The following is a 15855-nucleotide window of genomic DNA, read 5'->3' on the forward strand; positions in this document are numbered from 1 at the left end:
TTGCAATTTCTTGAATGCAACATGCCTCCTCTGGCCACTGGGCCTTTGCATATGCCTAGAATTCTCTTCCCATCCCAGCTGCTAGGCTAGCTAACTTTGTTTTCAGCACTGAGTACACTTGCTCAGGAAAGTCTCCTCTTGAGCTCAGTAGACAGATGGTGTAAAGTACTATGTCACTGTGAGGTTTGGAGACAAATATTTTCCAGTGAGCAAGAAGGTGAGTGCTGTGACTAGGTAAGTGGAGTGTGAAGGGATGGGTGGGGTGAGAGGTATAGGGTCTCTGGATTGAGATCAGTAATACAGATATTTCATTAATGTTTATCTCCACAAGAGCAAGCCTTTGTCTGTTTTGTTCGCTCTGTCTTCTTCACCTTAGCTGGTAAGACTTAACACATACCAGGTGCTCAGTATACATTTGGTGAATGAATAAAGGAGTAATGATGGATAAAGAATGTGCAGTTTTTACTTTGAGTTGGGGCTTTCATTTTGGACCCACTGAGAAAGCATCTGGTTTCATTACATCCTGGGAATCAGAATTAGGCAACTGGTCTCTAGTTAATAATTCAGAATTGAAAATTTTGGGAACACTAATTCATGGCTTAACTTGGACTCAGAAACTATACTGATTAGTTGCAATACGACTATCTTCAGTAAATTTAGGTCCTCAAAATATTCTAAGAAAGTAAATTTTGTAAAGTCTGGAACAGACTTCAGGAGACAGATGGCTCTAGAGTACTATGTCGATGAGAATTTTGAAGACACAGTGTTTCAGAGAGCGAGACGGTGACTGCTATGATTAGGTAAATGGAATGTGGAGGAACGGATGGGGTGAGAGATGTGGAGTTTCTCGATTGAGATCACATACCCTCCATCCAACATTGAAACCTAACAGTAGAATGTAAGAGTAGATCTGGCTTGGAGCGGGGAGGTGATGGGAAAATAAAGAACACATTCCGGAAAATGATGTTCAAAAGGTGGAAAAAACACGGAAAAAGAAGGATTGAATGAACAGCAGCAGTACCCAGAGCCTACAGGAAATAAAAAGGGTCAAGAGAATGACTGGGCACAGTGGTTCATACCTGTAATCCTAGCACTTTGGGAGGCCGAGGTGGGCGGATCACTAGAGGTCAGGAGTTCGAGACCAGCCTGACCAACATGGAGAAACCCTGTCTTTACTAATAATACAAAAATTAGCCAGGCGCGGTGGTGCATGGCTGTAATCCCAGCTACTCGGGAGGCTGAGGCATGAGATTCACTTGAACCTGGGAGGCGGAGGTTGCAGTGAGCTGAGATTGCACCATTGCACTCTAGCCTGGGCAAGGGTGAAACTCCATCTCAAAAAAAAAAACCAGGTAGGAAAGAAAGAAAGAGAGAGAGAGAGAGAAAGAAAAAGAAAGAAAGAAAGAAAGAAAGAAAGAAAGAAAGAAAGAAAGAAAGAAAGAAAGAAAGAAAGAAAGAGGCAAGAGATTCTAATCCCAGAAGCTGCCATTGACATAGGCGGGGTTTCCTGAACCCGCAACCAAGCTTCCTTCCCAGGTAATAGCCAGCAGCCCCAATTAAGGAGATTGTCCAAGGCAGTCATAACTGCAATGTGCCCTTGTCCCTTATTTCTCATATGATTGCCTGGTCTAGAGCAGTTTCCTGAGCAGAAGTAAGCCATCCAGATTCTTCTCTTAAAATCTGACATTGGAAGAGTGAGGGATTAGGAGAGTTATTTATCAGAATCTGAGCCTAAGGCATATATAGAAATGGGGCCAGAATTGGCTCTAAGGCAAGCCCAAGCTGAAGTTATGGGAGCAGAAATGAGGGGTGAGGAAACAGATCTACAGAGAGAAGATAGCCCAGGACAGAGAGAGGCAGAAATGCAGGACTGTTTGCATCAGGGATAACAGCGGCTTGGGCCCTGTACCTGCCAATTTCTTGGATTCTGTTTCCAAGAGGCCTGCCTGACTGGGTCAAATAACTGTGAGTTCTGTATCTGTTCAATAAACTCTTGTTTAAGTGGGCTAGCTTAGCTTAAGTGTATCTCTCTCTCTGTTCTCTATATTCAAAAGAAATTTGAGAAGCAGTTGGTGATTGAACATGCAATGGGGCAAACCATTTCATCCTGAACTGGGGATGTGCCTGAGAAGACCCAACTTTCCCAAAGGAACCAAGAACACAGCCTTGGAAGAAATGAACTGGAAATATCATGCTCATCTGTAAGTAAGCTGAAAGCTAGTTCTTGTGTGTATATACAGTGGCATTCTCTATTACTCATACTTGACTTGGGGAGATTCTCCTGATTGGACATCTGACCTAGTGTGAGTCAGGCTAATGCCCTGCAATGGAGGAACAATGCTATGATGGAGCCCCCAACACCAAGGTCCCAAATGGAGACTCTTCTTTGTGGCCTTGGGAGGTGGTAGTGGAAATGACCAGGAAATGAATTCATTTGGTTTTCCTCCCCATGGCAGCCTGGCCTTACCTAAGGGTTTGTAGGCCCCCTTTCCATGCTTTTCTAGATTATTTGTAAGGGATTGGTACCACACTGAGGCTCTTGTAAAATCACACTGGCTGCTATTCCCCTTGGACAGTGTCTCAGTCACCAGCTCTAAACGCCTTCAGATGTTCAAGACTGCAGACTCAGCACCCACTTTGTCGGCCTACATGTTGTCAGCCAGTCAGCAAGTGTTTCCTAAGCATCCCCTGGGAGCCCATTTCTGTAGCAGGTGCTCTGTGCACTTGACTTCTACATGTGAAGAAAACAGTTAATTGACTGCTTGATGTGCTCTCCTGTTGGAAAGGTTCTGCTGCTTTGGTGGGCATTGCCAGGGCAACCAGACCAATAGTCTGTTAATTAATTAATGCAACAGTGATTGCACCCAACCTTAGCTTAACAGAAGAGAAAACTGATTAGAATAATTTGCTTCTTGGTGAGGAATGGGTCAAAGAGAAACGCAGAGTTTTACAGAAAACTCTTTGTCCCATTTTAAAGCTGACTGGGAAAAAACACAGATAATGGGTGTGGAGGCAGTGATGGATGAAAATAGTTCATCTTATAATCAACCAGAAGACCAGCAGCTAAATACTGGAATGTTGGCTTCAGAAGAAAGGAAATCACAGCATCAAGAGTCAATCACAGGTAAGGCTCAAGTGCAGAGTTAGGGTTCAGACCCCTTGTAGAGGCTAGCCTTCTAATCAGGGATCCTGAAAAGATCCACTTAGAAGGGCTTTGATGGAAACAGTTGGGAATTCAGGAAGAAAGACACAGACATGTATGTTTTGTATAATTTTTTTTTGTTTAATTGTGTGTATATGTGTGTTATAACAAAAATAATTTGTGATTGTCCAGGTTTTTCAAAGATTATTGATGGTTTATTAAGTTTATTTTATACAAAAAATAAACTACATAATGGTTTTTTCACTTAAGGAGGCAAATTATTTTTCCCATAGTCCTGGCTGTCAAAGCACAAAAAGTGCTTTGAGCCTTGTTCTTGAACCATAAGTTTTCTGGTGGACTCCAAAGGAATTCTTTTGTAGGCTGCACTAAGCCAATCAGATACTTTCTGTCTTCAAGACTGTTCACTAAAAAAGTAAATTAGTTAGTATTGAAACCTTGGATAAGGTGAGAAAGGAAGTCACAGAGACTTGGTATTAGGCAGCCATTTTTTTTTCCATGAGAACCCAGAAACAGAGAACAAGACTAGAAATAAGGAGAATTCATTCATTCATTCATTCATTCCTTATTCAAAAGTTTTACTGAATCCCTTCTATAAGCCATACCCTCTTCTGGGCACAGATGATATAATAGTGAATAGAACAAAGTTCCTTTCCTCATGGAATTTACATGCTAGTGAGGCAAAGGAGAGACAAGAAATATAAATAAACATATTATATGCTCAGGCAATAATAAGTGCTACGAAGGAAAATAAAGCTGCTAAGGCAATAGAGATTGATGGGATTGAGAGGCTGCTATTTCAGATAAAGAGGGCAGGAAGGTGAAAGAGGAGAGTAATCCATGTGGACATCCAGGGGAAAGAGTGAAGCGGGTGGCTGAGAAGATTAGGGACAAGCTTCACGTAGTCCTAGAGAAATGGAGACAGGAAATCTCAAGATCTGGCCATCCTACTGCCCTTGGGTACTGTAAGATACTCTGTCATGCATCTAATGAATTGTCCCTTTTAGCATAAGCCAGTTTGAGGGTTTTTCCTTTTTTTGCAGCTAACAGATTCCATTTCTAAATCCAGAAGGTGAGTCTACAGCAGTTAGCTATGAACTACCTAGAATTCCGGCCCAGGCTCCCTAGTCAGAGAGTGTGACTCTTCACGACCACCCGATGGCAATATCCTTGCAGCCCAGGGGCCTTCACAAGGGCAAAACCCAGTTTGGGAGCCAAAGAGATGCCAAGAGATAATAACTCTGCAGCTGTTTCTTATTCCAGTGTTAACAAATCTCGAAACTGGAAAGAATTATATTCTTGAAAGCATTAAAAGAGCATTTATTTGTGCCAGGGTCATTCTGTTTTGGCTGGAGGGTTCAGGGAAATGTGGAGAGGTGAGCTGTGATTTTTTGAATTGAAGGCCAGAGCTGGTCCCCCTCTTGGATTCAGTTTATGCAGATTACTCGTTGATGTTTCTGGACGATTCTACATGTAAACCTGGGGTCTGATCTATTTCTGGCCTTCTGATCTCACTATAACTAAAAAACCAACCAATAAAATGGGAACTCTCTAGAATTACATGGATCCTTGAGGCACACATGTACTCAAATGTCAGCAAGGAATATATGCAGCAGTGTAGTTGGGCGTTATGACTGCTGCTGCACTTGTGTTCAAGGGAAATAATATGTATTGAGTACCCTGGTGCCAGACACTTGACATATGTTATCTCCTATGCCCAAAGAATTTACCCCTTTCTAAAGATAAGGAAACTGAGCTTCAGAGAGATTCGGTACCTTGATGAATAAAAAAAAAAATGCTGATTTGCAGCTGGGCGCGGTGGCTCACGCCTATAATCTCAGCACTTTGGGAGGCTGAGACGGGCAGATCATGAGGTCAGGAGTTTGAGACCAGCCTGGTCAACATGGTGAAACCTTGTCTCTACTAAAAATACAAAAATTAGCCAGACGTGGTGGCTGGTGCCTGTAATCCCAGCTACTCAGAAGGCTGAGGCAGGAGAATTGCTTGAACCTGGGAGGCGGAGGTTGCAATGAGCCAAGATCACCCTACTGCACCCCAGTCTGGGTGACAGAGTGAGACTCTGTCTTGAAAAAAAAAATGTTGATTTGCAAACAATTGAAGATGTGTCTGGCTGGTAAAGCAGGAACAGAATATTAAAAAGATTTTGGGGTGCTCACAGAGAACCAGGGCTAAGCTTCCAGAGGGGATCCTAATACCGGACAGCTGAACTGGTGTGATGAGGGAACCACAGCTACTCTCATAGAGAACTGCACGCCAGTATCTGCAGCACTGCCACTTCTATTCCGGAACTCCGCTGGACTGCTTCTCCTCTTGCTGCCAACACTGTGCTTCTTTTGCACCAGGAATTAGACCTTTACTCTGTCACCAGTCCCACTTCTCTTTTGTCTCACCAGCTCTAAGGTAAAAAGTTTGGTGCCAAGGCTTGATTGGCAGAGTGTAAATCTGGGCTTTAGCCGCAAGGAAGGCTAGGAAAGGAAGTAGCTGGTATTTTTCAACTCTGTTGGCAAAGGCTGTTTCAGTCTCTCATCAAAGTGGGGAAATTCCCCCAAGATAGAAAGTGGCTCAGATGGAGGCAGCCAAACAAAAGTCACATGCCCACCAGAGCTGCAGCAGTGACATAGTCAGTGAGGGGTGGGTTTGGTGCTCTATTTCCAGAGCCCACTTCATGTTTCCTCTTGCAGGGGTCCCAAAGTGGAAGGCAATGCTCACTTTTTAAGATGTTGTTGAAAAACCATAGTGTTGAGCATTTTCAATATGCCCAACATTGTAACTAAGATGTGAGGGTATAAAGGTGCAAAAGACGTGATGTGATGGTTGCCCTGCAAGTGATAGCTTCACCTTCATCACATAGTCCTGAGCAACAGTAATGGATGACTAGTTTATTGATTACCTTCGGTACCAGGTGCTTTGTATACATTATCTCTAAAGCCTGACAACAACCCTGCAAAAAAGATACTCTTAATGCCAGATGATGAAACTGAGACTAGAAAGGTTACACAATATGTTCAAGTCACACAATTAATGAGTAGCAAATCCCAGGGTAGAAAATGAGGTCTTGGCCGGACGTGGTGGCTCAAGCCTGTAATCCCAGCACTTTGGGAGGCTGAGACGGGCAGATCACGAGGTCAGGAGATCGAGACCAACCTGGCTAACATGGTGATACCCCATCTCTACTAAAAAAAAAATACAAAAAAGTAGCCGGGCGAGGTGGCAGGCGCCTGTAGTCCCAGCTACTCGGGAGGCTGAGGCAGGAGAATGGCGTAAACCTGGGAGGCGGAGGTTGCAGTGAGCTGGGATCCGGCCACTGCACTCCAGCCTGGGTGACAGTGAGATTCCGTCTCAAAAAAAAAAGAAAAGAAAAGAAAATGAGGTCTCTCTGGCCAACTCCAAACTGGGGAAACTGGGGCCAGAAAGATTCAGTCGTTTGGCAAAAGTCTGCTGTCAGTTGATAGCAGAGTTGGGATCAGAACACTAGCCTCTGACTCTAGTCCTTATGAGCTGAGCTGACTCCACACTGTGTTCAGCACCGCTTTTCCTGGCGTTGCCTGGCCCCTCTTTACCTTTGTTGTTCTGAATGCCTTTTATTCAGTCCTGAGGTTTTCAAACATGTCCTTTCCAGATCCATTGTTTCGAGGGACAGTGACCATCTCAGCTGATCCTGCCCAGGAGTGGGGAGATGTTACTGAAGCCAGACCACCCAGAGACCTCCTGAGGGCAGGCTGGAGAATCAGGGCATCAGCCAGGTGATCTGTAAGGTCACAGCCTGATCTGCTCTCCATGATGAGGGTTCCTCCCTAGGGAGTGTGACTCGTTCGTGGAGAGAAAGTTCTGGATCTTAACTCCCCTCTGCAAGACTGCTGTGCTTTGTCTCAGGTGATCACCTTGACTGCTGGCAAGTTCTGTCCCTAAAGGACAAAGACAGTCAGCTGGTAATGGTGAACTTCCTAGTGAGAAAAGAGGACTTTTGAAGAAGGAACCTGTTCAATGAGCACCGTTATTGTCTCAGAGAACCTGTGGCAGGGGCGTGTCATGAGTGAAGTTATGAGGGGGTTCCATGTCTGGTAGGGAGAGACGATATAAAAGAGGTCATGAGAGGCCAGGAGAAAGGAGAGATACATAGAGAAAGGAGAGAGAGAGATAATATGAAGTAGGACAGTTGGTTCTTTACTCCACATCTTTCTTTCACACTTTGAACTACTGGCCCAGTTTCTACCATGATTTTCTAACCTTAGTTTTCATATTGCCTCTTAATATAAACATGATCTATATCTAAGGGCTTACACATTATTATTGTTGCTGTATTAGCATCAATGGGCCATTTCCATTCAGTTTCTATAAATGGGATCTCATACCACCTCTCTGCCCCGAATTCCCCCCCCCCCTCTCTGTGTGTGTGTGTGTGTGTCTGTCTCTCTCTCTGTCACACACACACCCCACACACTAGTGAAAACTGCAGGGTCATTTGCTGCACCCTGGAGATTACTTTGTGTTTGAGAGTCCAAAGAAAAACCCATCAGCCATCAAGGGTTTTAATTATTTATTTTTAATCACACAAGGAATGCATGACTATGTTCTGGTTGTAAAAAGTTCACACAATACATCTCAAATGAAAGTCTCCCCAAGGGAATAATTTTAAACAGCTCTGGTCCTCACCCACCAGCCCCCCGGTCTGTGGTGGACCAGTGCTGGGAGATGTCAGTGGACCTGGTAAAGGTTTAGGGAAACACTGAGCTCTTGTAATACAGGGAAGGCTAGGGAAGCAGGGATCACCTGTGAAATGAAATGGGAGTAGTTAATGGAACTTATCCTTTACGTTTAGGAGTTGTTGACTTTGCCAGGGATGTGCTCTTTGATTTTTGCAGTTTTCTTTTAAGGGAGTGAGGAAGAGGAGGCCTGGGCTCCTGTATCTCTGTAGGGACTCACTCTTTTCTCTAATGGGCTGCTTGAAGACAGCAAGCATCACAGGCAGATGCTCAGCATTCTGCTGTGCTTGCCCATAGCAAGTGGTAAGATTTTTGTCAAATTCATGTGTTTCTCACCAACATTCTAATATTGGGTATTTCCTTTATGACTTGATAAGCCCCTGTACAAATTTGCTACAGGGCCAAATGGAGATGAATGAAGAGTTTTAGTAAAGAAGTCAGAAATGTATTGAATGAAAGAAAGATCCAGATAGAAAGTCTCTTGGAGACCACTGATTTAGTTCTTCACTTTTTAGAAGAAGACATGAAAGTCCAGAGAGGTTTGGTCCAATGCCCCAAGTTACATAGGCAGAGTTGGGAGCACAGAGAAAACCAGAATTCCGGTTTCAGACTCCCAGCCTGGTGTTCCTTCCATTACGCCAACGTTGGAATCCCGCCACCACTGCTAGCTACCTAGAAAACCTGGGCTGATCTCAATAACCCTGGGCCCCAGTTTTATCATCACTCTGTCTCCCTTAGGGTAGCATCGCTAAGGGCATCTAATAAAATTGTGACTGTTAAGTACCATGCAAATAGCCAAGCAATTTTCAAGCACACACAAAAAAATGAACTTCTTTTCAGTTACTAGAAAGACACGTTCTTCATTAGTCAGTCATGTACAGTAGCGTTTCGCGAAGCATCACCTAACTGGATCAAAGATTTTAGGAATCTGACTCTGGAAGCTTTGCTGTTTTATTTTGTTTTGCCTTTTTAAGTTTCTTAAAAATTGGTGTTATATGATCATAGGACATTATTTTAAATTCATTTAGGTGTGATAATGGTGCTGTGATTATGTTGGCAGATGTTATTAATTTTGGGAATGCATGCTGAAGTACTTCTGGGTTGTTTAGGGTTATTATTTAAGTGTTATATATTATGACATCTGTATTTACCTTTTAATGGTTCAGCAATTATAAACCCATGCATATGTGGGCACATACATATATGGCAAAACATTAACATTTTTTGAATCTAGGTATATTACATGTGTGGGTGTCGAATATACTATTGTTCTATTTTTCTATATATTTGAAAATTTTTATAATAAAGTGGCCTATAAAATAAATTCTTCCAATGACTCTGATTCTCTCTAATGTTTTGAGAACCACTGATGTAGAGCTGTAGAACAGGTGACCAATGACAGTCTGTGAGTGGTCTCTCCAGGTGACTGATTATGACATGGGATTGTCTATGCTCCTGGTTCCAGATTAAGAAGAAAATAAAAGGAAATCTTTCAAATTTCCTCCTTGGTGTCTCATCAGAACTGGAGCCACTTTTCCTCTGAAATAGTGGTGAGGTTCTATTTTCCCTTGCTTTGTTTTGACAGTCTGATTTGTCTGTTAGTCTGTTATATTGAAACAGTACGCCATCTTTCCCATTTCCAGGGAGGCCTACAGGTGGAACTGATTGGACTTGAAGGTATTGATTAGATCAGTGGTTCCCAAACTTGGGTGCCTAGAGACATCATCCATAAAATTTCAGCAGGCTTAGGGTGAGGCAGTGGCATGTGACTCTTAGCAATAACAAGAGCTAATTCTAATGTATATCTAGGTTTGAGACCCAGTGTTTTAAACTATGATGACAACAAAGTCAAGGTCATGGATTTGGTTCCCAATTTAAGAGATACTTAGCTTTTCATGAGGAAAAGTTCTATTCCATAGTTACATTCTATACACCATACTCTGTTCTACCATTTTAAAATAGGGGTCCTGGTAGAAAAAAATGAACCAGGAAAAAGAAAAAGGTAAATGAATTAGGGCAATTTACAACAGTGACAACAAATATATATATATGTATATGAGCAAAATCATATTATATATAGATATCTATATATATAATATGATTTTTCCTTCTTGTTAGAACCTGGTACATTCTGTTATAGAGGTGGCTGCATGTTATTGATGGGTGAAAAGAGGTTTTTATTCGTTGTTCTTTGATTACCAAATGTATCAACTACCTCAGGAATTTTGGATGAAAAGGTAAAAATGTTTTGTCAGCATCAGTGAATCGTGATAAAAATGAGTGATGTTTTTTAATGAAGAGCACTCGATGAACGCTTACCAGGCAAGCATGAAAGGAGAAACTGAACCTCAGGAAACAGAAAAATTAACCCCCACTCACCAAACCATTTTTATTATTATGAATTAACACTTTCTGGGGCCTCTAAAAGAAAGGAAATGCTGTAAAGGAAAACAAGAGCAGCTCTCTGGCATAGCCTTCTTTTCTGCAGCAGGAATCAGCAGGATCCTTCACCAGCACACCATAAAGCAGCTTCCCTTGTTCTTATGTAATACGTCTTTGCAGCTTAAACCTTTAATTAACCAGAGATGTCATCAAGAAAAGTTTGCCAAGGAAGAGGATGCCTGGTTTAATTAAAAAGATTTTTAATAGTTATTAAGGAAATCAATTTGGAATTCAGGCCTGAGAGCAGTGATGGGGGAAGAAATCACTGAGAGGAACTTTTCCATCTCTCTGGGTAATGGATTTTAACCCTATGATCTGCACTGCTTTAAAACCCCCAGGGCAGTGGTCCAGGGCATGGAGAAGGATGCTTATCACTCATCATTTTTAAATCTACATCCCAGATCTAAGAGAGCAGTTCTGTCTTATACGGGAGAAGCCCAACCTTTTTGGAATGCAGTTATCCTGGCAATTGAAAGAAATAGGAAACCTTTATAAATTGAAAATCTCCTACCTCATAAGTATAAGCTATTTTTTTCCCCAGAGAGATGCATTATTTCTCCCTGAGGATTTGCACTTGAACTGTACATCAGGCGTTTTCCCATTACTGCTCCAACTGGCCTTCTTCGGATCAAGCTAGAAAAAGGGATTTGGCTCTTTGGAGCATAAGAGAAATATTATTTTCACTTGTCTCATGAAAATGATGACACAAAAGGTGAAATAGCCAGAGGATGGGCAAAATAAATTGTCTGTATGGCAAAAACTGTAAAAAGAAAAGAGTTTTTATTTTAAAAAACAGCATTCTGCCAACAGGGGAATGATATTAATATCATCATCTGATGCAGCCCAGTTGAGTTCAAACGCTGAAAGCACTTCTCAAATAATCTATGTTTAATTAACATTTGCACAGCACTTAGAGAGGGAAACTGAAGACAGGTGCAGTGCATAGCTGCAAAAGTGACTTCACTGTTGCAATGTATCTTTTTCTCAGGTGGACTGAAGCGCCTCTATTTAGACTCAACATTACTCAACAGAAACCCAGGAGGAAGGACCAGATCTTTTAACACTCAAGCCTTTGTTCAAATCACCAGCTTAAATTTTCTAGAAGAGCTGGAATAGGCCTTATTTATTTGTGTTCCTCACAGCAAATTGCCCAGAATCTTGATCACAGTGTCTTTGTTCATTGCTTTGCTCATTACCTGGAAACTTCTGGGCTTAGCAGCCTCCCCACCCCACCGCAGAAATGCCTCAGCTCCCTGATTCACTTGTCCTGTGAAACTTAGTGAGGGATGTCACTTGGGAGCAATGTTGGGTAATGCTGATATGTTGTAGCCCACAGTTCACCAATGAACTCATCCTGCTGTTGGCAGTTCATGCAATTTCTCTGGGCTCCACTTTTCTCATTAACAAAATGAGGAGGATTGAACTACATTAGAGTCCAAGGCCCCTCCTAATTTAATCTGGTGCACTCTTTCCCCTTCATCCTGGCTGGGTAGATCTGTTCCCACATTAGAAAATGGAAACCAGGAAAACTTCAGTGCTTATGGAAACACTAGTGGTTGGAGTAGAGGTTGCAAACTGGCAAGCAGCAGGCTGGATTCAGACTGCAGACCTGTTTATTTAGCCCATCCAATGTTTTGGTGGGCTGGTGGTGGGGGTGATTGAATTCGTTGATAACAGTTAAAATCCAGAAGGTTTCACATCATTATCTGGACTTAGGCTTTTGCTGAGAGGTTGGAAAACTCTGGCAACACTTTACTTGCACTGGCAATGATGAGTTGGAGCTGATTCCTTGCTAGTCCAGTGTGGACCCCACTACTCCCTACTGTGTCCTCAACATGAAGGTTGAATAGTGGTTTCAACAATAGCAGTTGTTGTCATTGTGTTTATGCTGTTTTTCCCCTGACCCTATCCCATTTCACTCATTCACGTTACTTTCATGGCCCATGTAGGTATGTGAGTGAGAGGAAGAGGTTGTTGGAGGAATGATTGGTGTCTGGTGTCAGGAATCCCTTGCCCTTCAAAGAGACAGTGCACTTCTACCTGGCTGCTTCCATGAGCTGCAACATGGGTAAAACATCTTCAGCTGGGTGGATAGGATAAGACTGTCATTGACTGATATGCACAACCTAATGACTTCCTTAGTTACTTAAAGCTGGCTTCATTTGTCCAAATTGTCTGTTCTTTGGATAATCATCTTGCCTATTGTTTATTTAGAATAATGCCCCACATGAACATTTAGAGTATCCCAAGTTCAGCACACATGCAAAAGAACTCAAATAGCAAACCTACATTTTTACTCCTCTAAGAAAATCAAGTTTCCTTCTAGAACCATCACCAGAAGTCCTTCTGTTCATTACAGTGTCCTCTAATTTATTGTCTAAAATAGAAATTTATTGAAAGTAAAATGATGCAGTATTAATAATTATGCCAGAAAAATCAGAATAAACCAGGATTTTCCCAAGCAAACTGGGGCATAAAGCCACCCTGCTCAATGTACAATATCTAGTAGTGACTTGACGACAAAATCTGCCATCGGCCACTAGAGGTTATACTGGATTGTCCCACGTCCACTCCTGGGGTATGCTTGGCTCCTCTTGCTGTTGAAGTCTTATCCAGACTGGAGAGGCCCCATCACAGTTCTCTATTCCTTCTTGGATCTGAGCTCTCCTGCCCACTTCTACCTTTCACTCATGCCTCTCAGCTTAAGCTTAACAGGAAAGACTGTCTTTGTCAGAGATAATGCAGGTGGCTCTCAGATTTGGCTGTCTGAAATTGGGGACCTGGGGAGTGACATCTGTCCTTAGATCTATTTCTTCATCTGTGCTGCCCTCTTTCAGAGTCTCCTCTAGATAATTCAAGGGAAATAATTCTCTTTTTCTTTTCTTTTTTGAGATGGAGCTTCACTCTTGTTGCCCAGGCAGGAGTGCAATGGCGCGATTTCAGCTCACTGCAACCTCCACCTCCCAGATTCAAGCCATCCTCCTGCCACAGCCTCCCAAGTAGCTAGTAGCTGGGATTACAGGTGCCTGACACCATGCCCAGCTAATTTTTGTATTTTTTAGAAGAGACAGGGTTTCGCCATGTTGGCCAGGCTGGTCTCAAACTCCTGACCTCAGGTGATTCGCCTGCCTCGGCCTCCCAAAGTGCTGGGATTACAGGTGTGAGCCACCGCGCAGGTCTCTTTTACTTTTCTTTAGGCAAACTGGGTCATACCTTCATGCTAGAGCTTTGCATATTCTATGGGAGTGGGGGGAGGTGGGGGAAATTTCTCAGATCACCACAGGGCACCATCACTGAAGATCAAACCACTTTACACAACCAGCAAAGACATATCACTGTAGCAGTATTAAGTTTTACACTTGGCATTTGGGTGAGGAACAAAGAAAGTTTGGGGCATTTCAAACAGTAAAAGAAGCAGGCTTTTGAAATGCAAAGATATAGATCCCTTTCAAGGAATCGAATGTAAGAATAAAAGGAGGGAGAGGAGTTGAGGGTAGTGGGCTGGTGAAAGGAGTTGTTCAACGGAAAGAGAAAGATCCAGAAAGGTGACTGTCAGATCCCTTAGATAAAGCCACCCATCTACCCGTCAAAGATGAGAGGAAAATCCAGCTGGCTTTATTTTTTTGACAAAGGTGCACTGACGTGGCAGAAAGATGAGGTAAGGGGTTGGTAATAGCTCATCCTCATTCACCACGTGGTTTAAACTATTCCATCACTCACTCTGTAAGAAAGCCTTGCAGGAGACCCGGGACATGCGGTTTTGACAGGATCTACAGTGGCAAGGAAAATGGAGAGGAACACAGAGGAAAGGGGGGCTGATGTATTATTTACAGTGGAGGACTTGAACAGAGTCAACTGCAGGAGTCAGCCCAAAGACCTGTATCTGTATAACTGTGGAATAAAGACAGACAGATCTTTGAATTTTCACTGCTGCTCTTTTTGCTGCTGGGGAACCCTGCCAGGGCTGGGCCAGCATGTGTGCGGCTCATCTTCTCACTGTGCTGCAATCTGCCCTGCTGCCGCTTACCTTTCCCTATGGCCCAGAAGAAGTAAAGACCTCAACAGAAAACTGTCTGGGCCTCTGTGGGCAAAATTTCATTAGGTTGGCACAGAGGGTGTCTCGCTGGTTGTGACAGGTCTAATAAGTGTGCAGATGGCAAGATGCAAACACACAGTCACTAGTACACACACAGCCTCCCTGAAGTCACTCAGTGGGCAGAGAGGAGGGACTTGGAGAATCTGATGCAAAAGGAACAAAGGCTGCAACCTCTGCAATGGGCTGAGCGAGAATGATGGGGAGATGGCTACAGGAAATGAGAAGCGAAGTGTGAGAATCCACAGCCGCCGCAGAGCATATGCATCGGACTTCACAGCTTCCTCCTGCTTCCAGCTTGCATTTGCTCCATATGCTGCTTTACACTGCTTTCCGGGCCGTAATGGGTTTCATTCCATAGTTTTTATACTAATATGAATGACTCACATCTGCTCCAGCACCCAATTTGCTCTCTAATGTCTTTGGCTGTGAGGAGAGAACAGCTTAGACAGAACTCGCCAACAACAGGAGTGATAAAGAAGGTCCTGATCCAAGACAAGAAAGGTCAGAACCCTAAATGCATCAGCTGGGAGGGTCTTTGAGAGAACATGACATTGCAGATGGGAAACCACAGACCCAGAGAAATGTGGAGCTTGGCTCCACAATATCAAGACTGAGGAGGCAGATCTGTTTTAGGGCACCAGGAGAGTACTAGTTCAGAGTGTATTTATTTTTTTCATTTCCTGCCATGTTAAATCTTTTGCTAGGAGCTTTTCTTCCCCATATTGGCTGTGATAAGAAAAAAGTAACTTGGATTAATCGCCAATGATAGCTAATCCCCCGCTGGGATCAGCCATACTCTGCATTACTTAAGCTTGTTATTTTATTTATTCATTTTTCGAGACAGGGTCTCGCTCCATCACCCAGGCTGGAGTGCAGTGGTGAGATCATAGCTCACCGCAGCCTCAAAATCCTGGGCTCAAGTAATCCTCCTGTCTTAGCCTCCCAAGTGGCTGGGACTACAGACACATGCCACTTTGCCTGGCTATTTGTTGTTGTTGTTTTTAGAGGCAAGGTCTTGCTATGTTGCCTAGGCTTAAAGCTGGTTATTAAAGAGTTTCAAATCTATTCCTGAGCATGGGGGACCCCTGGATAGACTGGGTGCCTGGAGAGACCTACAGAACTGGGCCCCGCACATGGACACTCACTTCACTTCCAGATGTTTGAAGTCCCACTTGAAATCTACTTCAGTCCTAATGACATTTACTGGTTTGACAACCTAAACTGATACAATCTCTAGCTGGATCAGCTAATGACACCTAGCAAAACTGGATTCCCTTGACAGCTTCCATAGGCCCAGGAAGTCTTCCTCACTTGAGTAGAGGACAAAATAACGATTTGAGAAGAAAATCATTCCTGGAAGGAAATTCCCACTCTCTGAGACATTGCAGGCCCTGCGTGGAGCTGCCTTCACCCCAGGGCCTCAGTTTCCCCAT

General features: G+C 43.2%; 1 long non-coding RNA gene across 1 annotated transcript; it reads left to right on the forward strand.

The window, feature by feature from the left end:
• The first annotated feature begins 7396 nt into the window (after positions 1 to 7396).
• LOC105525042 lies at positions 7397 to 12493 on the forward strand. Its single transcript, XR_001003852.1, has 2 exons — positions 7397 to 9434; positions 12276 to 12493. It is a non-coding gene; the product is annotated as an uncharacterized LOC105525042 (long non-coding RNA).
• Positions 12494 to 15855: the final 3362 nt, after the last annotated feature.

This window comes from Colobus angolensis, unplaced genomic scaffold (assembly GCF_000951035.1).
Source record: "Colobus angolensis palliatus isolate OR3802 unplaced genomic scaffold, Cang.pa_1.0 Scaffold515, whole genome shotgun sequence".
Taxonomy (NCBI): domain Eukaryota; kingdom Metazoa; phylum Chordata; class Mammalia; order Primates; family Cercopithecidae; genus Colobus; species Colobus angolensis.